The sequence below is a fragment of the Streptopelia decaocto genome (genome assembly GCF_964273445.1).
Source record: "Streptopelia decaocto genome assembly, chromosome: 14".
Classification (NCBI taxonomy): Eukaryota; Metazoa; Chordata; class Aves; order Columbiformes; family Columbidae; genus Streptopelia; species Streptopelia decaocto.
In genome coordinates this window covers 8,155,900-8,181,336 of record NC_138669.1, presented here as the reverse complement: position 1 = coordinate 8,181,336, position 25,437 = coordinate 8,155,900, and the positions used below count along the sequence as shown (strand labels likewise).

The 25,437-nt window shown below is 45.7% G+C and overlaps 1 long non-coding RNA gene across 4 annotated transcripts; it reads left to right on the top strand.

The window, feature by feature from the left end:
- The first annotated feature begins 4,901 nt into the window (after window positions 1-4,901).
- Window positions 4,902-21,927, top strand: LOC309445963. 4 transcript variants are annotated; one of them, XR_014185390.1, is made up of 5 exons: window positions 4,902-5,288; window positions 5,436-5,594; window positions 8,658-8,745; window positions 19,729-20,008; window positions 21,337-21,927. It is a non-coding gene; the product is annotated as an uncharacterized lncRNA (long non-coding RNA). The 4 variants fall into 4 exon arrangements; XR_014185387.1 differs by lacking the exon at window positions 19,729-20,008 and having other exon boundaries at window positions 4,902-5,055; XR_014185389.1 differs by lacking the exon at window positions 19,729-20,008.
- The last annotated feature ends 3,510 nt before the right edge of the window (window positions 21,928-25,437 follow it).

Sequence of the window (25,437 nt, the reverse complement as noted above, 5' to 3'; positions counted from 1 at the left end):
CTCAAGTCAGCTGGTGGGTAATGGGCTTGGTTATCTCTAATGTCACCATTTCATCCCCCAACAGCAAGATGCTGATAAGATGCTGATAAGGGAGGATGGGGGAAAGCAGCCCCCCAGCACCCCTGGGCTGTCCCTGTCTCCCAGGCAAAATAATCCCTTCTCCTGCCTCAGTTTCCCTATTAATATAGGAAGGGCATCACACCAATGTATCCCACATTAGGGGTTTGAGAAGAAAGGGTGTTAGCACCACCTCTGTCATCAGTTTTGAAAACAATATTGTTTTCTTCCTCTTGTCAGAAACACCAAACAAAAGGAAAAAGCTTGGAGGAAAAAAAATAAATAAATTTTTAAAAAAGCACTTTGTGCATAATATCCACATGAATTGTATGTCACACTACATGTTGTATCCATGTATATTGGAAAAGTTTGCAGGTGGCCCCTGGGAGAAGTTAGGAGATGTGGGGTTTTTAAGTACCATTACATTGCAAAATGGGGATGCAACTGCTGCTTTCATCTGTTGGAAAAGTCACAGGTAGCTTCTTCCCTTGGTCTGTCTTTGCTCATGGGGCTGAGATTTTCTCAAGTAATGTGAAATTTTGCAATAGGTTCAGTTAATGGAGAGGTGGGACCCTGCACAAAAACAAACAAACAAACAAACAAGGTGCTTTTTATTAAAAAAAAAAAAAAAAAAAAAAAAAGAAAAAAAAAAAGGAACCTGAATTACCAAAAGGGAGAAAATTAGCTTCAGAAAGGTGATACTGAAATAAACACTCTTTTTTGGGTCAAACTATAGGTCAGGTGTTATAGTTGTGTGATGTAAGAGCCAGATCTGGTGCTGACTTAGAAGACTTTGCAGGTGGCTCCAAAGCTTAGAGTTGATCTTTCTCAGTCATTAATAAAAGACAAAACCAAGAAAAGATTTGCTTTTATAAAATAAATAATAACTCATCTCTTCACTAGGTGTTTAGGCTATTTGATATTTGGTAAGGATGTGCTAATTTGTCAAGACCTTAATTTTTTGAAACAATTCATCTGTGTTGAGAGAACTGCCACTGGCAAATGCTAATTCCACCCAGTGATGGAATTTTGGGTCAAAGTAAGAAAAAGAGACAAAAAAGAGAGAAGGCACATCCCCAGCAACCTTATCAGCCAGGAGCAGGACAGAGCCACATTCAAGCTTCTGTGCCAATAAAAAATTAATTATTCATACAAGTTCTTATGCAGAACAGAGGAGGACCAACCCCTGGGTGACCAAGAACCTCCTCGTCACCAGCGAGGTGGGAAGTGGCTGCACCGGGAGGTTGCTGCAAGATTCCCGGATTTTCCAGGAGCACCCTCAAGCATTTGGGGGTGATGGGAGAGTGTATGGGGTGGATGGTTTAGTCGGTTTGGCTTCATCCCAGGAAAGTGCAGCATCCTCTGCAGGGTGTGAAAACCTGAGTGACCTGATCCTTGTCTCAGGGCACTGTCCAGTCTTTCGGTTCAAGATCAGATTTGGCCCAAAGAAACACAGAAATCAACTAAAAATTGCTCTAATTGGGTCAATAATCTGCATTTTTTTAAGATTGGAAATATTTATATTACAGTAGCTTGGTATTTTAGAAGGCTATAAATGCATTTTTATATAATCAGCATTTTTAAAAGTCTATAAACATTCACTATGTTTGCCTAATGTACTATAAAAGCTTCCAAAGGAGCTGTTATTATCCAACTTGTCACCTCACACATGCTCCGAGGAGGAATTTTTTTTTCTTGTCTGCTGTTAATAAAATGAAGCAAACCATTAACAGCTTTGGAGCTGCAAGGAGAAGTAAAGGGGCTTGTAATCTTGGACTCCAAAGGAAACGTCTGCAGCTTTGCTTCTCGCCTGTTGAGATTCCCAACACGCAACAACAATTTCAAACAGACAAAATCAGTTTAGGTTACATAAATTCAAAAGCCCAAGCCTGCCTCTTCTAAAGTAACATCTTGCATTTTGTTTGGAGTGTTGCAATCTCTCACACTACATCTTGAACTGGTTCAGTTTTGCAGTCTGCTGTGCACCTTCCTTCTTTCTTTAGTTAAAGGAGATTTAATGCAGAATTAGTACATGCACACATACATGCATTATTATTACATATGCACATACATATATATATGTGTATATATGTACGTGTGTATGCAAATATAAAAATATATGAATATATAAAGTCTAGCAGGCTGTGTGATTGCACCTCCAGGACCCACCTCTCCTGGCACTCTTTGCATGCCGAACTCCAGCGTTATTGCCACGTGGAACAAGCTCCAAACCAAGTCCTGGTAAAACGATTGCATGCATTTTGGAGAGCAACTCAGATATTTTAGTCCCTGCGAGCTCAAGTGCGACTGTGGTGTAAATCAATTAGTGAAGGGAAGAAATCTGTGTGCAAAAAAGCGGGTTTAGGATTTAAACAATCTTTTAATTCACATCTCAGAGATTTGCTTTTGGTTCATCTCTGTTTATAGTTTGCTCCTGTTCCCAACATATCTTGGTGTCAGGATGGATTCTCAACCCCGGGGAACCTGTCAGGGATGTGATAACAACTCAATCTGAAGAAGGGCAGGATTGTGCCTGTGACAGCGAGTGGCTTTTCACAGCTCCTCTGCCGCCAGAGCCGGGTCCTGCCAGGGTACAGGGACCTGCTCATCCCAGGGGCTTCATGATTTTGGATAGGGCTGAAAATAGCATGAGAACCTGTCGCTTTTGGCATTCGGGTTGTCAAAAACCCCAATATGTTTCCAAGAAGGTAGCAGGCAAAGAATTCCCTCTGTGCTTACTGGGATGGTATTTGGGGTAAAGGCCTTTCTGGATGAATTTGGGGTGGCCCTGGGGCAAGCCAGGATGGAGAAGGGATCCATGGCTTCAGTTATTGAAAGGGCATAGGCTCTAAAAGGCACTAAAAGTCCCATCTGATGCTCGAGGGGACCATCTTGGACATCCCTGCAGTGATAAAAAAGAGGAGACAAAACCAACAGATGGGGTTCAGTCCACTGTGGGAAATTCCAGGATGTTCTGCACTGTAATGAGCTGAAGGTGCAAAGGGGACGTTGGTGGTCACAAGGACCATGTTGGTGCTCAGGAGTGGGGAGCCCAAGGGCTGCTCTGTGTTGTGGCCACCACGGAGGTGGCCCTGAAACTCAGGGACATGAGACTTCATGGTTTTGCTGCCACACACCCTGTCCTGGGCTGTCTGAATGGTGACAGTGCAGAACAGCCTGTCCTCAGGACTAGAGGGGGACAGAGGGAAATCCAAGTTCCCAGCACGGGTTCGGGAAATCCATCAGCTGAAACAGACAAAGAGCCACAGCAGCCCAGGACAGGGAGCAGACACGTCAGCCATAGTGGCTATTTCTGGCATCGTCCTTGGAGCTGGGGATCTCAGACATCAGGAACAGGGAGGCACCGCTGGGACCTCCTGGGAGCCCTTCCCACCTCGTGTCACTATGAGGTGGTTCCTGCAGGCATTTCCCATCCTCAGATGACTTGTTATCACCTCCAACAAGTGCAACAACCTCAGACGAGTGTTGCCTGACAGCCTCACGCGGATGTCACAAGTGGAGGTGTCCGTTGGGATCGGCACTGCTGGGTTTCTGTGCAGCAGCACACAGACCCCACGGATGGGCGTCTCCATCACAGGTTGCTCCATGTTCATGGATCACTGATGGGAGCACAGGGTGTTGGGCATCTCATTTGGGTTCATGCCAACTTCCCACCCCAGCTCTGCATCCAGCCACTACCACTCAAGCACGCGTTGCCAGTTCCCAGTCCCTCCAGCCCTGATGTCCCAAAGCCTGCCCATGCCAGTGGTCCATCAGAGGCATGAGGTGTCCACGGTGTGGAGACCTGGTGTGGGCAGGGTGGGGGGGCTGCTGGATTCAGGAGGTGTTCCAGGATAGTGGGTCGCTGCAAACTTGCAAGATGGGTTGACTGAATGCAACCACTGCCACTTTTGCCACAATTTTTCCACTTTCCGAAGGTAAACCCCTGTTATACCGGACATCTTTAGTCGAAAGCCAGGTCTAACATGAGTTTTGAGGGTGGTTCACCTGCTTGTCTAGCTGCAAGCCAAAGGCAGTGCCTGTGCTGCCCAAATTGCCCCTTCTTGGGGTACTGCCTCAAGGCCCAGGAGTTGTGCTGGTGACCCACATTAACTCACCATGGCAAGAGGGGTTTCCCCACCTGGAGATGGGGCTTCTCAGTGCTCCCCATGTAGAGCAGAAGGTCCAACATCTTCCCAGCCCACAGCATCTTTGGAGACATAAGAAAACAGAGGTGGCTGGACCAGAGACTACCCAGGACCTTGTGGTGGGGGACTTGGACCCAGCACAAAGTCTTTGAGCCCCAGTTCTTCCCTCTGTAAGGTGAAAATCAGGATCACTTAAGCTTCTTCCCAACCTTCTTATCTGGGTACTTTTCTACCATGGAGGAAGAAATATAAATTAAAGGAAATAAAGGGAGGAAAAGAATAAATATGGGAGGGACCTAAAGGTCTTCTGGCATGGACAAGGTCTCCACTCCATGTCTCCCAGTGCCGGCACTTACCAAACATAGCCAGGGCCCCACGAAACCTCAGGCTGATGGAGAGTAGTAAGATGAGCTCCCTCTTTATTTGGCCTAGCTAAAAATAGCGGAGGGGAAAAAAAAGCCAGAGTCAGGACCCTGCAGGACCAGTAGTCAATGGGCTGCGAGGAGCGATTGAACTCCAAATCCTGCTCAGCAGCCTCCAGCTGACGGGCTATTTTTTGCCGTGGTTGACTAAATATGGTCAGGGAGGGAAGAGCAGGAGCAGGGGCCGCTGGCCCGGGGGTGCGTGTTTCGGATGCTTCGCTGGGTATATAAGCACTGGAAAGGTGGACTCTCTTTCTGACCAGCGCTTCCCCCTCCTTCCCCTCCAGCAGCCCCCCCCCACGGGGTGTACGTGTGTGTGCTGTGACCCCCCAGCCCGGGCTGACCCCCGGGTGGTGGAGGGGTGGGTGAGGAGGAGAAAAGCGGGGGGGGACCGGGCACTTCTGCAGGCGCAGCCCTTTCACATCAAGGTGTGCTGCAATCCGGGCGGGCAAGGTTGCTGCTCCTTAACTCCTGCCGCGCCGGCAGCGCTGCCCGGAGCCGGTTGGCCGGGGGGAGCCCCGGGGGCATCCCCGCTCCCCCCCGCTCCACCGCCGCTCGGCCCCCGCGGTACCGCGCTGCCTCCCGCCTCCCCCCGCGCTCCTCCCGAGCCGCGATGCAGCAGCGGGGCTGCAACTGTGGTGGTGCTGGGTGGAGGGGTGAGGTAAGGGTGGATGGGGAGGGGAGGGTTTGCCTGATCTTTTTTTTTTTTTCCTTTTTTTAAAAAAAAAAATTTATTTATTTTTTTTTTTCTCCAAGTGAGGACTAATACCATTCCTGGGCCTGCTCTCTTTTTCCCTTCCTGCATTAGAGATTGGCTATAAGGAGAAGGCTGACGGCTGCAGCATGAAGCGCATTATTACCTTGTGATTCCATGACCCTCCTCTATGCATCCCTAACTCTCGAAAGCTGATTCAGCTTTCAGCTAGTGCTCTGGTGAGTCCTCTGCTGCAACAGAAGCTCCTAACTGGTATGTCTTTTTTTTTTTCCCCCCCTCCCGCTTCCCCTCTTCTTCTCTCTGCCTTGCCTTTAACCGCTACCAGCTCAGCATGGTTTTAAACACTTTTTCTAGCCAATGCAGGACCATCCAACTTACCCGGTGACTTAAATGTGGGCTTTTGCATCTGGCAAATGGATGTGTATGTGTGTGCCGTGTGTGTCTGTGCAGGGCTGTGCTGGGTGTGTGTTTAATCTCTGGATGGGTTAGAAGATCTTTCCCCCCCCCCCCCTTTTTTTTTTTGTTCTGCTGTGGCATACTCTGCATTTAAAAAAGAAAGAAAAAAAAACCCTAACAAACTGCAGAGCAAGCAGTGCACTAGAATAATCTGAACTGAAATGTTAGAACTTTGACATGCAACTGTTCTGCAAGGTTAAACCGGCCTTTAAATGCCTAATTCAGATACAGGCTGGCTAATGACACCTGGGGGGAATTGGGACTTTATTTATTTATTTGCAACAAACTAGTGCTATGAACTGATACCAGCCAGAGCAAAAGGGTGAAATGTGGTTAAACTTAGCCTAACTTGCAATGATCTCAATGCTGCGGTGATTAACTGTTAAAATGCCGAGAAGTGAGCATTAATTACAGGCGCATGGTTTGTGGCTGATCAGAAAGAGAATATGAAGAGGAGAAGTTAGGTTTTCCTGGCAAGGGTTTGGAATTCAGATTACACTTCATACATCAATTGGCTGTTGTTGCTTCAGCAGCTTGGAGTTGACTATGGTCATTATATTTTATATGATAGTGGTGATACCTAGTCACATAAATATATAGACATCAATATTGTGAGATGGATACTGTGGTACATACACACATGCACACAAATTTGGGTGTGTTTTACAGCATGCATATGTCTGGTTTACACATATTTATACATAGTGATATAAATGCTATATGTAAGCAGGTGTAACATATCATCCAAACACAATGCATCTCCAGGCTGTGTTTAGAGTAGGAATACACGTATATGTCTCTGCCAGAGAGAGTGTACGCTCAGCAATCATGTGTAATTGTATAGGCAGAAATCTGTGATTTGTGCTGTCAGGTTAATTGCTGGCTTCTCTCGAGCGGATGGTTGTGTCTGTGTCTCCCAAGGACCGAGCTCCATGTCCAGCCCAGCCCCTCTGCCCCGCTTGCCTCTCCCTCCTCCAGCATCCGGCCCCAGATACGGGCTGGCTCCCAAGTCCCCAAAGTTTTGTGCTGCACAGCTCCAGCTTGACTTTGTCCCCTGAACCTGAGCAGCACCTGGAGCCTGGGGCAGAGCAGGGATATAATACACAGCACCTTGCTTTCCATCCCTCCCACCATCCTCCTCCCGCCTCCTCCTCCAGGTAACACCTCAGGCTCTTCCTTTTTATTTGTCCCTCGGCCTCTGCACTATCCAAGTTTCCATCAATTTTTCTCCCCCGAACAACCACAATTTTATTGCGCATGTTTTTCTGCTCAGAGCGAGCCCAGCAGCTCCTTGAGCCCAGATGGGTCGAGAACGTTGGATGATGCTCACCCACCACCAATTACTCTTGGTGGCAGCTGCAGGATGAGAACCACAGGGTGCTTCAGGCATCACCATTAAAAGCCCCATCAGGCCATTTATCTGTTCTTCCACCAGAAGGCACAACCCTGGAAAGCATGGTCATGATTTCATGCAGAACCTCAAAGCAGATTTAAATCTCCAGGATGAACTTTGCTGCCATGGTTGTGTCTTTGTCTTCAGTTTTAGTAAGGACTTAGAAGGTCATTTTTTTTAGCTCTTAATTAGTGCTCTCTTCAGTGGCCGGCAGCTGCTGTCCCATTCATTTACAGAAGCTGAGGACTCTTCAGGACAGCCTATGTCAAATGCATTTGAAGAAATCAAATTGGATATGAGTTGCAGATGTTCAAGGGTCCAAGAAGTCCAGTAGCTCTTCTACTGTTGTCAGTCTAGAAGGAAATTCGATACCATGGAGTGCCTTGGCTGTGCAAAACCCCCCACCAGCACTTCGATTTTTGGTTTTTTTTTGAATACTGAGCACTCAGACTTGCCCTCACACTCCTCAGCTTTCCCTTTGCTTTAATTTCACTGCAGTCATGCATTACAATGGTGCCACAGCTCCATCTCTCTTCCCGTTAAACCAAACTAAAGGTTGAAATTTGCCTTGAAATGAGACAAATAATGATGGTTGAAAGGGCCAACAAACTCAGGGAATGAGGAGGGGAGCTGCACAGACCAGGACTGAGGCATGTGCTGGTGTTGCTTGGGTGGTGTAAAGCCATTGTGGGGGCCAGGGGCTGAGCGCAGAGTTATTTACACCCCAGTTTCACATGGCCTTTGCTTTCCAGTGGTGCTAGAAATCAACAGGGAGCAGGGAAATATTTCCTCCCCAGCCAGCACTGATATTTTAAAAAGCAGTGGCGAAGCATCGATGCAATTAGGTATTCCAAAGTGCTTAGTTTGCCACTTGCTAAGTTTACTTAAACCCTCTTTAAAGGCTTCATTAGAAGCCTGTGAGGAACGGCAAAATTCATTAGCAGGAAGGCGGCCATTCTGCATTTGCCTGTAAATTGGTATCGATCGGCGGCGGCGGGGCGAGGGGCGGTGGGTGCAGGTGAGCGCGGCTGTGCTGAGCGAGCAGGCAGCGGCGCAGGCAGCGCCCGCCGTGACCTCCGCCAGCGCTCCCTGCCTAAATCCTGCCCATAATAGCCTCCTATTCAGCGTTCGCAGCCCTGCCACTCGGCCCCCACATTGTTCGGGGAGCTTTAAAGCTCAGCAGGGCTGTGAAGAGGTGAGGGAGAGGGGAACAGCCAGCGGCTGCGCACGGGGATGAGCCCCACGGGTGCAGAAGCGGCGAGCAGGGGCGCGCATCCCACGGGGGCTGCGGGAATAACTCAAAAAAGACTTTGGGCCGAGCTCCCGGCACCTGGCTTTGGCTGCTTTTTATGTTGCATATCTGCAGGTGTCTCCCTAAAACCCCTTAGCTGGCATGGAGCTCAACCGGATGACTTATTAGAAGCAATTTTTAATTTTTTTTTTAAATGCCATGAATTCCCCAAAAGGCATGTACTATCTTTTGGGGTTTGCTTATCTGCGAGGTAGTGTCTCACTCCCAGTGACCAGCAGAGGAAGAATCATTGGATTCACTAGGTAAGACGCTTTCTTCTTCCTATGCTTTAATCTCTACTTACTGATGAAAGCAATTGCTTGTCTGGAGCTGATGAGTTTTCTTACTCTGGCAAATAGAGCAGTCCTTCCCGGTGTCGGTTTGTAAATCAGTAGCTGGTCATTTGATTTGGGGCTTTCTGAAAACAAATTGGCTTTTTGTTTCCAAATTGGAGGATGGAGGCAATTGGGAAATAATATATGTCTAACTTTCCCCCACTTGGCTTTGTCTGAAATTATCTCTATATACATGTAAAGCAAATCCCTCTCACTAAACCACTTTTTGGTGTTTTTTAATTGCTGAAAGTTTATGATTTTGAGTGAAACACCTACTTTTTAGGTGGAGTGGGAGGTTGGCTTTTACTCTGTGCTGCTTATGTGACAAAGAGCCCCTGCCAGGGCAGCCACCAGATCCGCTGCTACTTTGTGTCCAGTGAATTACCCAGTTCCTCTTCCCAGGGACCAAAATCCATCACTTGCCGAGGGCAAAGCCCAGGATTGCCAGCGAGGAGCAGGATCCGGGGGGGTGTGTGTGTGTCTGCACATGGGCTGGGCAGGAGGAAAGTCTGCTGGTTTAAACTGAGCCGTAACTCACTCTCAGGATGTAAATTGTAAATCAGCGTTATTTTTCCTCCTGTGACCATATAAATGCGCATATTGAAACTACCTGCTTGAGAGACATACTTCTTTATATGCCCATATGAACCTGGGAAGCTATGGAATGTAAAGAAGTATGTATTTCAGGTGGGAACCCTTCTCAGAGGAGTGATGTGTGACCCCAGGTGAAGGAGGGGAGAAAGACAGACATTATTTTATATGTATATTTTTTTTTAACTGCCTGACCTGACAGACCGACTGGGGAGTCAATTGATGATCTTGTTCCAGCGCGTGTATTGTTCTGTCACTTTGCCTGTGTCAGCAGGTGGAAATGCTCATCAGGACATTAAATATTCAATATGCTGACTGCGGCATGGGCTTTGAAAGGCGATGCCAGAGGAAGGCTGGCTGTCCACTCCCGGGTTTTAACAGGGATGCAGGCCAAGCGCTCCTTTTTCTTGCTTCCCCGTCAAGGCTTGATAGCGAACAGAGTTGGCTGATCTCTAAATCTAGGAAAAACAAAAGGAGATAGAGGGCAGGAGGAGAAAAGACAGAAACAGGGTACAACAGTTGTGACTTGGGCGTGCGGTGTTCTAGCTTTAAATTAATGTGAAAACTCTACTTTTCAAATCTTTCCTGTGGTAAAACTTTTTGTGCTTAAAACTGGAGAGAAGGAGATCTTGTCAGTGTGAGGAACCATCAAGACCAGCTAGAGCCAGTGGAGTGCTCTGAATATAGGGGGATTATTTTCCAAAAGGAAAATAAAAAAACCCAGCTCCTTTAATTCCGGCTTTCACTTTTCCTCTTTAACCTTTTCCAATGTAAAGTGGTTGGCCATTTTTCCAGGATCCTACAATAATAAGGCAAGATGAAAGAAACTGAGTTTATATACGAGTTTAACATTTCTCTCTTGGTAGGAGTCATGTCCGAGGGTGTAAAGCTTCCAGCCCAAACATCATCATTCATCTGCGCTGCCTGTAATGACGGGCAAAGCCAAACTCCTCAGAAAGCCGCTCCCCAGCTACCAGAACTCACTTTCCCATCTCCACGGGGCAGCTGAGAGCAACATTTTGCTTTTGAGTAATTTCCCTGCAATCACAATATCCTTCTTGGCTTGGCTAATGGGCTCCTAAGGCATCCTTTGGTAGGTGTGATACCTCAGCATCCCGCGCTGAGGTTCATCAGGTCTCACCCAGCACAGCATCCTCTGCCGGGCATGGGCAAGGCTGGGAATTTGGATTTCTTGAGCCTTTATCCAGCTCTATTCACAGCGAGCGCCATCATCACTTGTTACACATACACCAAAGGGGATTTAACTCTAAGCAGGTGCTTGTGAATAGCGGGTTAGAAAAAGCAGGCTGGGTTATCAGGGAGATTTCCTACGTATGGGAATTGGTGGGCTTTATTAAGAGCTGTTTTTGTTTGTTTGGTGGAGGTATGGGAAGTGCTGAGCCCCATCCTCGTGGAGGAGGAGCCTTTTCATTGCCAGGAAGCTTTGGGAAGGCTGGGTTTGTGCTGAAGGATGGCTGATTTGCATGACATCCCGGTTGCATTTTAGGGTGCTCTGGCGATGCTGGGCCCTGGGAAGTTGGGCTTTTCCCAGCTGGTTGTGGTGGGATCTCTTGGGGCTTTGCTGGAGGGACACACCGTCCCCCTGGGCTCAGCCCTGCCAGCAGCCACCTTGCATGGGGATGGTCCCCATGAAGATGGGTCCTGTGGTTGTCCAGCCTTGGTTTTGGGGGTAGATTTAAGTAAAACACTGTTGAATATTGGGAAATGAGCTGAGCCCAAGCAGGAAAGCTCCAGTGCCCAAGCGGGATTGCAGTTTCACTCCCTTGTAAATCCTCAAAGTTAGCTTGAGTCTCAGGATGAAAAATGAGGACAATTCTCACCATTCTGGATATAAGATAAAACTATATGTTATATATAATTTATATATAAATTTTCCCTTCCTTCCTGCTGACCTTTTGCTTGACTGCTTCTCCTCCCGTCTTTCCTTGTCCTTTTCTTGCTTGCTTTTCTTCTCTTGTTTGCTTGCTTTCTGCCTTGCTTTCTCTTTTCTTTATATTTTTCTTTCTTCTTTCCCTCTTTCTGTCTTTCCCTCTTTTCATTCCTGTCTCTTTTCTTCCCTTTCTTTCTTTCCTCAGCCCAGGTTTTACTAAAACTCCTGTGCTGCTGTGCATTGTTCTCACGAAGGTGCTCGCGGTCTGATTTACAGTAGATACCTGCATTCCTAATGCAATTTTTAATCTCCTTCCCCCCCTCCTCTGAATTAATACGCTTGTTAATCACACGGAATTGCTAACTTTAGGAAGTCACTAAGTGCTCAGATTTATTTTTTATGTAAATATTTTCAAAGCCATAATTCTGAGCGCTGTCTCACAGCATTGGCAGTGGAGGTGGCGGGGAGGCTTCGCCGTGGCACGTGTCCCGAGGCACGCAGGCTTGGATGATGTTAAAAATTAAATGGGGAGTAAATGTGTGGCCCCCTCAGAGCCACAGCAGCCCCTTGCTGTTGGCGTTGATGGAAGCTGATGATGGCCATTGGTCTTCATCAACCAGTTTGTGCCTTTCTTCCACCTGGCGGCAGCTCCTCTTCCCTTTTATACCTTTTTGGACTGAAACTGTGACCGTTACACAGTAGTAGGTCCACTCTGTTTGTTAGCTAGAATTAAGCCACTTCTTTTTTCACTCTTTATAAAGCGATGAATATCTCCCAGCCTTGAGCTCTGTGGCGGGAGCATTGGTGCTGGCCCCGCCGCGTGCGGCAGCACCGGGATGTGGGAGCACCCACCCATCCTGCAAACCACGGGCTGCGCGGTGCCAGCTGCCGAAACAGGAGCTTTGAGACTTGTAAAAACCATAAATCCAGTGGACCAAATTAGTTAAATTTTTCTATTCTATGCCTCACAAAATCCAGCCGTTCTCAAGATGAATTCTCCGCATGTAAGCGGAACTACCAGCAGGTAGAAGATGGATATTTTGCACATGCATAAGAGAGCACAGGGACAAATTTGTGCCATGCGGTTTTCCCTGGCGAGTTTTTTTTTTTTTCAGTTTTGTGCATTTGTTATGTTGATGATCAATTATTACTGTTGTTACTATTACTTAATATTAGAAGACAGGTGGTCCCATAAATTCCAACACCCTCTTTTTTTTTTTTTAATAAATAAAGGGGGGAGCATGTTTGCAATTCAAGTTTAATAGCGCATTCATCAAGAGCAATAAAGCATTTTATTGCACAAGTATTTCAAGGGATGTGCTGGCCCTGGTAAAAGCATTAGTAAAGGGGTGCATCAGCAATCTCATTTAAAACTGTCGACCCAACGTGAAAAATGTTGCGTTGAAGAATAAACTGCTATTAAGCATGATTAGATTGACCTGCAGGACAGATATTTTAGCTGCAGCAGCACAAGTCGATCAAAGTGAGCATCGCTTAGATTGCAAAAAAAAAAAAAAAAAAATTAACGCCCTAAATTAAAAATGAATAAACCTTAGAATATTTAGGACCAGAAAGTGACTTTGGGTGTGAGATTCGTGCATTCGATTCGAAGCTGTTTGGAAAGGTGGGAAAAGGGGGGAAATGTATTAATTGCTGCCCCTTTAGCATACATTGAAAGTATGTTACTCAGATCAACCAATCAAAAAAGAAATTGTGCTGACTCAGCATTTGGGCTAGACTGCACGTCCGATTGCAGAAGAGATCAGCACTGCACTGCAGTATCTTTCCCTGCCTTTGACACCAGCCTAGCTGGGCAGGGCTTTCCTTGTGTTTCCCAGGACTGGTTTAGGCCAAGAACAAGAGAAGGCCCTGAAGAGAGGAGGAGACAGTCAAGGTTGCACGAGCCTCAAGCTGCTAATGATCCTTTTTAGTCAGTAAGCAAGAGCTTCCATGTGAGGTTTGCCCTGCCAGATGCAAGCAGCATGAATTGCTTGGGAATATATCTATTTTTAAAGACTTTCACCACATCTTGCACTTAGCAGTGACTGTGGGCGAGGGGGTGGTGTGTTCCTCGCAGGAGAAATATCCTCGCTCCTCAGCTCCAATCCCTCCCCTGAAAGCACAGGGCTGATTTGAGTTTGTGAAGTCGGTAGCTTCAATGTTTGCTGCTTGTTGCTGAAGTTACTCTTGACGTCGGCCAAGCAGGCGGCAATGCTGCGAGATGCTTTCCTGTTGGGATGTGGGATGGCGAGAGCAGCTCAGAGCTCCAAGGATGGGAATCAAGGGCACAGGCTCCACTGCTGCCTCACTGGGCTTGCAGACAATTAATGTAGCTCTCCTGCCTCAGTTTCCCCCAGAGCCAGAGTAGGTGCTCGCCATGTAATTGTTGAAGCTGTTGTTTGGCTAAAGTTAGAGGAGGCCAAGCCAGGTTGATGTGACTGCCCAGGACAAGCTGGTTCTGGGTTTGTAAGGACCTCCCTGCTTTGGCGTTGGCTTGCACAGTGATGCCTGGCATGTGTTTTTGGGGAGGTGGCACTGTGCCCCTTCTGCACTTGTGGTGAAATGGAAAGACTTGTCTGGACTCCCCAATATCTCTGAGAGGGTGCAGGGTGTGAGGTGCTGAGGCTGGACCTCCAACCCTATGGACCTGTGGCTGCTTGGGGGACATCGAAGCAGGAGCGAGCTGGGCGATGTGGTCCCTGGGATGCTCCAGCTCTGCTCCATGATGCTCTGGAGACGTTTTTGCTCACACTGTTTAAGGCAGATCAGTGTGCATCCCTGCTTTAGTTTGTATTTTCGCAAAGCAATCTGTACAGAGGAGCAGAAGCTAGTGGTGGATATCCTTGTGCATGCGTGGAAGGCTTTCAGATACAGATACGTCTTGAATAAAGCAGAATTTAATAGCCGAAGGTTTGAGCAGTTGGAGTGAGGCAAGCTACATGCTGGGCCTCAGGGGAGGCAGGATGGCTGACGTAAACACATGCAGGGTTTTCCATTTTTTTACCTTTTTTTTTTTTCATGAAGCACAGGGCTGTGCCTGTGAACGCCTCACCATGCCCAGATATGGCCTGTGCTGGGACCTGTGCTGCTATCTCAAAAAGCCCCTGGGCAGCCTGATGAGCTCGGGGAGGACCAGGGAACAGCTGCTATAAATAGTGCTCATTCTCAGCTGCCCTTCTGGTGGGACCGGATTAGGTGACATCTGGGCAGCCAAGAGGCGCGGGACTCGTGACCACCGACCGCAGAAGTCACCCAGCAGCTGTAAGGACGGGAGCCAGCCCTGCAAAGCCCTTACATAGGCAAGTCAACCCTGGCATTTGGGGAGTCGGATAAAGTGATGGGAGAAGGAATCCAGTGACCTAAGAGCGGTCAAGAATAAAATTCACCCTGATGGCCGTGGCAGTGCTTCCAATCTGGGAAGTCACCTGGTGCTGGAGGCAGGACTTGGCCTTTGGCTGCTGGAACTGTTGGGCGCAAGTGAAGGAAGGTGCTGGGAGGGATGTGGCAATGCGGGAACCAAAGCATCACAAGGAGTTGCCAAGGTGAAGAGATTGGTGTCCTCTTCTGGGACAACATGGGTTAATTTGCTGGCAGTGAGATTACTGGAAGCTCTGATTTAATATTTGTGTTTACTTCGGATAAACAAATTAACAAAAAATCCCAAGTCTTAATAATTTAAGGCACCAACTTGATTGAGGCTAGTAGAAAATAATGAATCGCATAAAGTGATTTCACTCCTAACATTGCAGAAGGTGGACAGTGCATGTAGTTTATGCTTTTGTGGATACAATATAGCTGATCCCTATATGCGAGGGATACGTGTATCTATAGGTTGCAGGAGTGTGACCCAGCTGCTGTAACAGCAGTGGAAAGGACTGGGTTTTGCTTGAATTAAGCTCCGCCTTGAGTATTTGAAGGGAAAAGACAGAGCAGGTAACAGGTACAGTTTGGCGGAGCAGAGGAGGCGATACCCAGGGGTGACGTCCTGAAATATGTGAAATGTGGGATTCTGGATAAAAAGCAGGGAGTGATGCTGCAGCTTGTCCCTGAGCAGGTCTGCTGCAGAACAGGGACTGGGATGCAGGGATTTATATATGGGCTGTGTCCATTCCGCTCCTCACCGGTGTCAGGGCTGTGATGCACAGGGAGCAGCACCACTTTGCTCTCTTTAAATTAAGCCAGCTTTGTCCTAAGGCCTTGTCTTTGAGACAATAAGATGCACCCGCACCCACTAAAATCTATTGTGCCATTTTTGCAAAGACCAGCAAAAGTCGCCCGTGTGCCTTCCCCTCCCTGTCCTCCACGCTCATTTGGCCTATTTGAAGCTGAATTTATTCCTGGGAAGGTCCCCATCAATTTGCCTTGCTCTTTTGTTGACAAGTTTATTAAAAACCTGGGCAACTACATATTAAACTTTTATCAGTGTCGAGGAAGAATATGTCCTTTGAGCGGCCACAAAAGTTATGGATTGGGTCTTAACGTTTCTTGTTCCACTGTTCGGCTGAGTCAGCGTAACAAATAAAAGCTGCCACTTTTTTTTCATTTCTTGAGAGACAGTACCCTTAACAGTGTAAGTAACAGTGTCAATAATGCAAAAAGGTTTTGAGTCTGAGTAAACATGAGACTTTTTTTTTGGGGGGGGAGGAGTTGAACGTGTGGCCATAAGCTTTTAATAATTGGAATTATTAACTTAAAATGGGAATAAAATATGAATGCTGGAGAAAGTTATTGCTTATTAATTCTGAGTTAGTAGTTTTGATAATATAACTGATACTTTCTAGTGTTTATAGGGAAAAATGCCCCTCAAATTAATAATGTTTGTTGTATCACAAGTGTTGTGATTCCATCCACTGTGAGGGCGTGAAGGGGTTGGAGCGCTGGCCCTTGGCAATACCTGGTTTGGGATGTACCTTTAGTGCTGCTGTGAGATGGGATCTTTGCTCTTTTTCTTTAGTCATAAGATGAAACAAAGAGGAGGCCAATATGTTGCACCAAAGAGGTTAAAAATAAAGCGTTAGAATCACATAACCTAGTTCCCATTTTGCCGTGCAGCTGAGTTTTCAGGAGTTGGAAGAGGGCTGAAAAATAATCGGTGAGAAGGAGTTTGAACTGATATAACAACAGACAGGCAGGGAAAAAAAGTGAGTATCTGTGGGACTGAGCCACAATTCTTAAACACTGCCATATAAATAAATAAATAATGGTTCCCAAACAGCATCTTTCTCTGCCTGTCACCGCGTCCAAGGATTTTTTAGTTCTTAAACAGGTTTGCTGGCATAATTTGTCAAGTCCAACAGGGAGGTTTCTGTGTGACAGAGGATCATTTTTCACCACGCACAGCGGTGCACCAAAGCAGTCCTGCAGGCTCCCAGCAACTCCATAATTAGATAACAGTTAACATACGTGTATTAGATGGCTCATCATTCATGCCATAGGATACAGCCGAGCTCATCGCTGCCGATACTGCGCCGTGCCGAAAGCAGGCAGGGAGCGTTCTGGACAAATACGTCTTCCTCCAGGAGTTTATCTGCATCACCATTTGCTCCAATTATAACTAATTGGACACATATTGCATTTTCATAGCGCCTAATTTTCTATTGATTTTAACGGGACTGCTGGTGTTTTGTACTATTAAGTGGTATCTCGTATCAGTTGCTGTTTAAAAATGCTGAGTACACTTCCCTGTATGGAATTATGCAGTCAGCAGATGTTTTAAAACCTATTTAATTGTTTGGTCCATAAAATGCACAAACTGTATTAGGGAATGGCTTTGTTCTCTTTTGAGTGTGTGAGCTGAAAAAATCCAACCCCACAACTATTTCCACCGCTGGTTTCAGGAGATGCAGCTCCCAGAGACCTGCTCAGAGTTTGCATTTTGGGGAAAGAGCTTTGGAGGGTCGGTCTCAGTCCCGTGTGGAGCCGGAGCATCTGCAGCTTCTTCCAGGTATTGATGCTCTGTATTGCCAGAACAGATCAGATCTGTGCTTGAAATATAAGACTTTTATTTTTACAACAGGCCTAGGACCAAAATTTGGATTAAGACAGAGATTCAGATATTGAGAGCTAAGATTTTGGTAAGGTTACTTTTGACTTTCTGTGTATCTGAGGAATAAGGTGATAATTGTGGGGTTTTGAGGCTTTATTCTCTATCATAGATATTGCCATGTACCTCGGCAATACATCCAAATAAAACCGGATTATCAAATTAGCCACTGCATTTTAGCAAATACTCAATGAAGCAGGATGAAAGCAATAGTCTTCTGCTCAGCATCATTTAAGGAAAAAAAGATTTAAAAGAGAGATTTAGGGGAGGAACAGAGAGGTGGCCTGGCAAAAAGCATTTCCAGCAATGCGCGGTGGATCATTGGGTCATGGATATTGGATAATGGTATTAATGGCAGGGAAGGCAGATAAGAGGTGATGGAAATTATGTTATGGGGCAGCTGAGTTATCCCGGGGTGCTGGTGAGTTTGCCAGCAACTTGCTGCCTTCACTGGCCATTAGCACGAATCACCTTGTGCCCATGGGAGACAGGTGAGTTCATGTGGGTGTATAAATTAAATAGACACTTTATTAAGTTCAGGTAATAGTTTTGGTTTGAAGGACTGAGTGGCTACTGCAATGTCAGCAACTGCTTTAATGCACAAAGGAACTGAGTGCTTTTTAATTAAGTCAAATAAAATCCAAGCGGAAGGCTCCCAGGCCTTGTCTGGAGTCTACTTTTTGGGCTGAATATCTATAATTTTAGAGATGTTAATAAAACACAGTCCACTTTTTCCCCATAACAATATAAGTTAAATTAATATTTGATGTCTGTAAGGGAAAAGATAAAAGCAGCAAGGTTGTATTTTCTGGTTTACAAATGGCACATTGTGCAGAATACAGCGACTGTGGCATTGATTTAAGCATCCTCACAAAGACACCATGCAATAAAGTTGAATCATCTACAGTACAAGTATGGCTCTTTGGTGGAAAAAATAGCAAAGTGAGGGAGTAGACATTTTCCTGTATTATCAAAAGCCACTTCATTTTGGGGAAATTTCCTCTGATTTAGTAATGTTTGGATGGAAATCAAATAACACATTAGCTTGAGGAAAGGGGAAAAAAACCTTCCAAAGCTAATTACAAAGGGAATGTGCACTTCATTAAGATAAAGCTGTAGGAAATCAATGTTCTGTATTGTTGTTTTTTCCTTTTGATTGGATTTTAGGATGATAAATTGTTAATGCATTTGATCTAAAAATGATTTGTTTATTCAGATGAAGAGTAACGGTACTTTGTCTCGTTTGGCCTTTTAGCTTGTAATGATAATGGCTTGGAGGGATGTTCATTTCTCAAAAGGGTATCGGACTGGAATAGGCAGGAGATTTCTGGACTCAGAAGGATGGGCCCTATGCAAGGGTTCATTGTAGGCTAATTCTATTGCATGTTGAATCTTCTGCTTCATTAGGAATATCGACAAATGCTGATAAATTCTTTGGCTTTGCTGTACTGTCTATAACACGTCTTTATTAGGATATTGAGGCTAAAGTGGAAAGGTCTTCAGACCAGACCCTCTTACATAGTCTACTACTGATCCTACTTGTCATGGCAATGGTTTGGTAATGACACGCAGGCCAAACCAAAACTTGGGTGCTACCTAACAGTCGGTAGAGAGGGAAAGGTGATGTTATCTTGGCTTTGATTTGCCTCTAACAAGTGTTGCTCGCTTTGTGTGCCCATGGCTCTTCAATGCCATCCTGCAGCACGTGTGGACTGTGCCCAGCTCGGGGATATGCTGGTGTGATGGGCTTGGAGCAGGGTTCTGCAAAGGGTGACACCAGCACCTGATCCTGGTCCTGAGGGACAGTACAGCCAGAAAGGATGTCTCCAGTATGAGAACAAATTTCAGGAGGAAATGGCTGTACCTAGGTTCACTGTGGATAGCAAATTTAAATTTGGTGGTGTCGGGTGGTTGATATTTTGAACCCAGGACATGGTGCTGTTGCAGATGGCACTTGCAACATCAGCATAGGCCAGAAGGGAAGGTGACACCAAAGCCCTGTGTGGCTGTTAGGGCTAGGCAAAGCTCTCCTGCCAGATCCTGCCTGCTGAAGACTCTGTAATTCATCTTGCTCAATGGTTTGTACAGCCTCAGAGCCCAGCCTGGCAGTACCTGGGCTGGCGGAGACCTGGGCTCTCCCTGCCAGGGGGTTACAAGCCCCGATGTGTTGCAGCCCTCTCCAGCTGATAGCATAGGCTGCTCTTTCTCAGCTGCTGGGAAAGCCTCACCACCAGAGAGATATCATTAGTTTTGATTAATGGCATCCAGAAGAGAAAAACTAATTTTCTAAAAAGGAAAACCTCACCCATAACTCACTGCAGAGAATTTAAACAAAATGTTACAGAGCATTCACGCTGATTCACATTGATTTCAAATGTGTTCCTAGGCAGTCCCTGAAGCAAAGCTGGGGGGAGTGGAGACAGCGCTTGTCAGAAGATGCTCAGAGTAACTCCAACACTGCTCTCCCACAGCACCACTTTCAAATGACTCTCCCCAGACTACCGGCAAGCATACATGGGGAGCAGAGTGTGTTTTAAATCTGCAGTTGTGATGCTCAGGCAGGTTGGTGCACGCTAACCCGAAATCCACGTGCACGGCAGGGTTTAGCTTGCAGGCTCAGTGCAGCATCGGTCACCGTTGGCACTTCCACCTCCTCCCAATCACCGGTAAATAATTACTTTCCTTTGCCTCCTATAACTCACCGAAGGATGGATTTAATACTTCCAGGTCTTCACTGTCTAAGTTTCCATTTAGTTCCATGGTTTGATTGTCTCTTGAAAAGGTACCTAGAGATAACTCGATTAAATTAATTGTAGAGCTCTTTTTAAGAAGCTATTCTCTCTCTCTCTCACTGTGTCTCTCTCTCCATTTATTTATAGGCAGCATAGAATAACAGGTTTGGGCAGTTAAGTGATCTGCAGTACTTACCATTACAATGCAAAGCCTGTATTTCTTGGGGAGCTATAATGCTGGTCCACTTGCAATATTTCTGCATACAGTGGTTATAAGTGCAGGTGCTTTTTCCTAGGATCAGCTTGCAGCGTGGTGGGCTGCAGGAAAGATGGGGGAAAAGTCACCTTTGCCTTATGACGCATATAAATTCTTTAAATAGGTTATGCACATGGCGATGTGCAATATCTGCTCGTGGCTCTAGGTTAAGAAGGGAAGGCCTAACTTTATTGGCTCCCACTGCAGAAATGATTGGAGCTGCCATGATTTTTAAATTTGATTTACCGAGTTATTTTTAGCAGTGGGGTGGTCATACTGCAGGGCTCTCCAGGAGGAATCAACTCCCCAGTGCTGTAACACGAACCGTTGACTTGGGCAGTGGCGGTGAGGCAGGACTGCCTGGCAGGGGCTTGCTTTCATTTTTTGGGAGCAAATTGCCTGATTATGAGATTGCAAGAAAGAAAAGCCATTTTTCCATTCCCTCCCTGCCTTTTCTTTTTCTTTCCACCCTTTCCTGTTGGTTTCTGATGATGGTAAATACAACTATTGCTTATCTCAAGCAGATCTCAAAACCACTGGTTTTAATTCCAGACAAGAAAACACAGGGTAGGGAGGATGAGCCTGCTAACCGCTAAAAAAGATTTCAGGGATTTCAGCCTTTTTGCTCCCATTTGCCAAGGAGACGCCCAAGGGGAGAAGAGCAAGACTGACTTGGCTGTGGGCTGGGCTGGTGGTAGCAAAGAGCATCTCTCAGCTTTACCTGCTGCTGCTACATGTTGGGTGGCACTTCAGATACCAAAACACAAGGCGTGGAGGATGGCAGACCATAACAGGTTGAAAGGAAGGTGGAAGGATATAACAGTTAAAGTATCTGTATTAAAACAATAGCCTTTACTTATGTCATGCTGCAATAGCAATGTGGGTCTCAAAGCAGATGAAGCCAAATACCGGGTTTAAAAATGCTCCAGGCTGGTGCTTACTGCTGCAGACTATTCCACTGCTATTAAACCTGCCTCTTTAATTCAGACCTGCTCTTCAGCTGCAGCCGCTAAGAAGCTTAAATAAATCCTGACTGCCTGAAAGTGAAGCCATTTGAACCAGCGCAATGTCAGGCAGCAAGTTCAGAAGAGGTCCTGGCGTCTGGGAAAGAAAAGACCCCAGGGAATTCCCTTCTTTACTGGCCGCAGCCCGTGAGGCCAAATGCTTTGCTAAAGCTGGTAAAATGGAACCAAATCAACTGTTCAATGGATTTGGTCCCCTTCAACCAGCTGTAGCTGTGCATTGATCTCTCAGATGCACCTTGGATAAAACACTTGAACCGGACGGAGGCAACTCAGGTAGCAGAAGACAAATGGCCACGTGAATGCTGCCAATAAGGAAATTATGATGACCGGCATCTGCAGATCTATCAGTCGTGCTCTAAACTGGTAGGCTGAGCCTGCATCATTATGTGGTCACCAGTTAATTCTGCCTTAACAGAGACCACTCAAGATTGATAATCTCTATCATCCTCCTATATTGATCTCAGCTGCAATTCAGGACTGTGTATTTCAACTGCAAATGCTGTGCGTTTTCGTATGTATTCACTCACACTCACCCAGGAGCTCTGTGCCTCAGTGTTTCATCTGCTGCAAAGAAGAATAAAGGTTTTGATCTGAAGTTCCTTCCTTGTGTTTTATACCATGCGCCGAGCTGCTCATTTAATAAGCTCTAGTGAAGAAATGGGGATTAGTGGGGCTACTAGAGCAGGAAATGAGTTGGGAATAACAACTATTTCCTAATTGCCCCAAATTGCAAATATCCACAGCCTGTACTGGCCAGCAATGTGTTGTTTTTTGTTTTGGTTTGGTTTGTTTTTTATTGTTTGGGAGATAAAAGCTATGATCCTAAAAAAGGGTTCCTAGTTTGACTTTATTGACCTAAAAGACTTGTGAGGTGTCTATCCCAGTCTGGTGCTTACAAGCACTAATGTCATGCTAATGGACATAAAGAAAATCACTCACTTTCCCATGTAATAATGATTGGTGGGAAAGTAAGCCCAACATCATCTTTTCCTAACCATTGTAAATCTATAGGACTATCACAAGCCATGAATATTGCTGGTATAATGAGCCATTTGAATGCAAAAGTCTGACGTGAGGTTACTCACGTCTTTACTTCTTAACGACAGCTGGCCCAAGTTAACCCCTGGCATGAGATGGTGCAGAGATTTGTCTCTTTTCACACACCAGAAATTTGGTTCACTTGACTCCACGTCTCTGGTCCTTTAGGTACCATTTAACTGTTCTCACTAGGGCCAAGAGTATTCGTGTGCTTTAAGATAAGGAGCTATTTGCTGGATCTGAGGCTTAACATGCATCTAATGTTAATGCCGCTGGGTATTTAAAAGGCAAAGACATCAGGAGCGATGTTACTGCAGGAGCACCTTTCCTTGGCTAAAAAAGAAAACGGTGCCTACTCGCTTCTGCTGGCTCATTTTTCTGCACTGCAACAGTGCCTAAACATCCATGCTGAAATCCTACTAAAGTCTACATGGTTGGGGCTTTTGAAATTATTTTTAAAAAATTATTTAATTATCTATTCCCACATACTTCAATTAGATCAGGCCCGTACCCCTATACCTGAGAACAGGTCCAGGTTGAAGAGCATGAGCGGAGCTGAGAGCTCAGCTCGCCAGCTTTCTCTTTCAGGATGCAGCAATCAATTCTCATTCTGAAAAGTTCACAAAGATGTCAAAACTTCACTAAATGTGGCTAGTGCCCCTATAGCTGCCACACAGTGAGACCATCTTCCATGGTGAAACCCCCTTTTGCTGAGCCCAGGCCTGTACCACAGTGATGACAGATACATTTCCAGTGAGCTGCTGGGAAGATGTAGATTCTAAGTTGTTCTGTTACTTTCTGCCTTTTCTGTGGTTTGTCAGTATTGAAGTGTAAATAAACCAACAAGGAGAGGCAATGGTATTCAGAACTGATCAGAAATTTTCCTCCTTTTTATTTTTTTTTTTTCAATTTTGATGCAAAATTGTGAAACAACAAATTAACTTTAGGATATTTTCCTTCATACCACCAGCTGATTTCTTCAAAACATGTATAAGACATTACGATTTTTTTAATTTAGTTTTCACAAGCACAACCTCTTTCAAAACACCCAATAATAAATTCAAAAGGGCTTTAACAGAAGAGATGCTGCAATGTGCATTTACTGACATTGGTGTCTGCAAAGAGAGGCAAGTGAGTAGCTCCAACAACTCTTCACATTAGCACGGGGCCAGTTTGCAGACAGGGGCAGTAAGGATGCTTGTGGCTTTCCAGCTGTGGCCACACAGCACAGCTCTGCCATTGGCCAAATAGGCCAGTGGCCACCACCTCTGTAGCTGCAAGCCGCTGGCCCGTCTCTTGGCACACTCTATCACTGCCAATTATTTGCTTTGCAATTAGCAGTGCTGGTTTCTGAGAGCTACCCAACCCCACCTCCTAAATGCCATCTCAGAAGCATCAAGTGAAAGCATCCGCAAGCACCACCTTGATGCTGTTGCTGTCTGTCCCAGGATTCATGAACAAGGATGGAGACGAAAGCACAAGGGAAAGGGAATCCTCAGCACAAGTCCCTAATTGCTGGCAGTCTGGGCTGTGGATGATATCGGGACTCTAGAGGAAAAGGTTGAGTAGAAACAGATGCTTCAAGCAGGCTGTGGCCTGGCTTTCCAAAATACCACGCTCCTCTCTCCTGCTCCTGCAATCTGGGTTATTCTCTCTCATTCCCCAGGGCTGCATCCAACGTAAACGCCACCATTATTAAAATTCTTCCTTGGTAATGGTAATTAAATTACTAAAAAATGTCAAATGAGGAAGCTGGAGGCATCGTGACTTGAACAAAACCGTAAATGAAAATGTTTTCACCTTAAAGAAGCATGATCCATATTTAGGTACCCCCAAAACCACCTGAGCCTTGAATAGCAGGAAAGTTTCCAGTTCTCCTGAAGACAGAGGAAATATGAATACACAGGGGCTACAAAAGTTGGGCCGTGTATTTAGCTGCTTAAATGTGAATCCCACCTTCAGGCATGCTTGAAGATTTCTGCCAGTAGTTTTGTTGTCTAATCATATGTTTATGGAATGGGAAACTCAATTTACTTAACAAGGATTTTCTATAACAATACAGCCTATTGTGGCCTAATCAAGGATATACAAGGCCTAAGCAGAAGGCAAGCAGGTAGACTGCAGGGGAACTTTGTAGGGACTGCTGATACATATAGGCACAAACCGAAGGCAAGGGCCAAAAAATAACAAATATCCCTCCCAACAGTTCGTGTTTCAGCCCTGCTCACTTGCCAGTCCCTCCTGATGCCACAGCAGGGTTTTGGAGCAAATTGAGCTGCCCAGGTCATCAACCTGCCCATGGTTTGAAAATCAGATCTGCTTCAGTTGGTTTCCTTTAAAGCACAGCTCTGAGTGAAAGTTTTACCGCTGACTTTGAAAACCCCAGGATCAGGTCCTGGCTAAGTCATTATAAGCCTTTAGCCAACCACCCTTTAACTACATAAAATCTAATTGTCCTCCATATCCTCTGAGAGGCCGCTCTGATGGCCCACCAGCCACTGCTGCTTTCCTGGAAACCCTATTAGCTTCTCAAACAAGGCAATCCTGAGGACTCAGTCCTGCAAACCTTTTGTGCAAATATTAAATAGCAGCGAATAATTAGCAGGAATAATCCATTTTGCTTGACCTTCTTCTGTAATAAAGACCTTAGCTGGCAAATGCAAACGTTATTTTGAGGAGCAATTCATAACCTAGAGCTGCTAAACACATCAGGCTAAATACACTAATACTCTGATATCCACTGTATTTATACAGGACTTAAGACAGATAAAAACAGACACATTATCTATCCCAAAGACCTGAGTCCATTCATCAGTCAAATGTAGGAAGAGAAGGTGTCAAAAGAGGTGGTAAAGAAAAGACCCTTTTTAACCATTGATACATTTGCAAGTAGATCTATGGGTGGAGCAACCAGGTCACTTGGATTCTGTCCCTGGAGTTTTATGACTTGTATCCGTTTCCTTAATCTGTTTTTTTGTTGGTTTTGTTTTGCTTTGTTTTGTTTTGTTTTTTCTGAGAGGAGAGAAAAGAAAGGATAAGCAAGC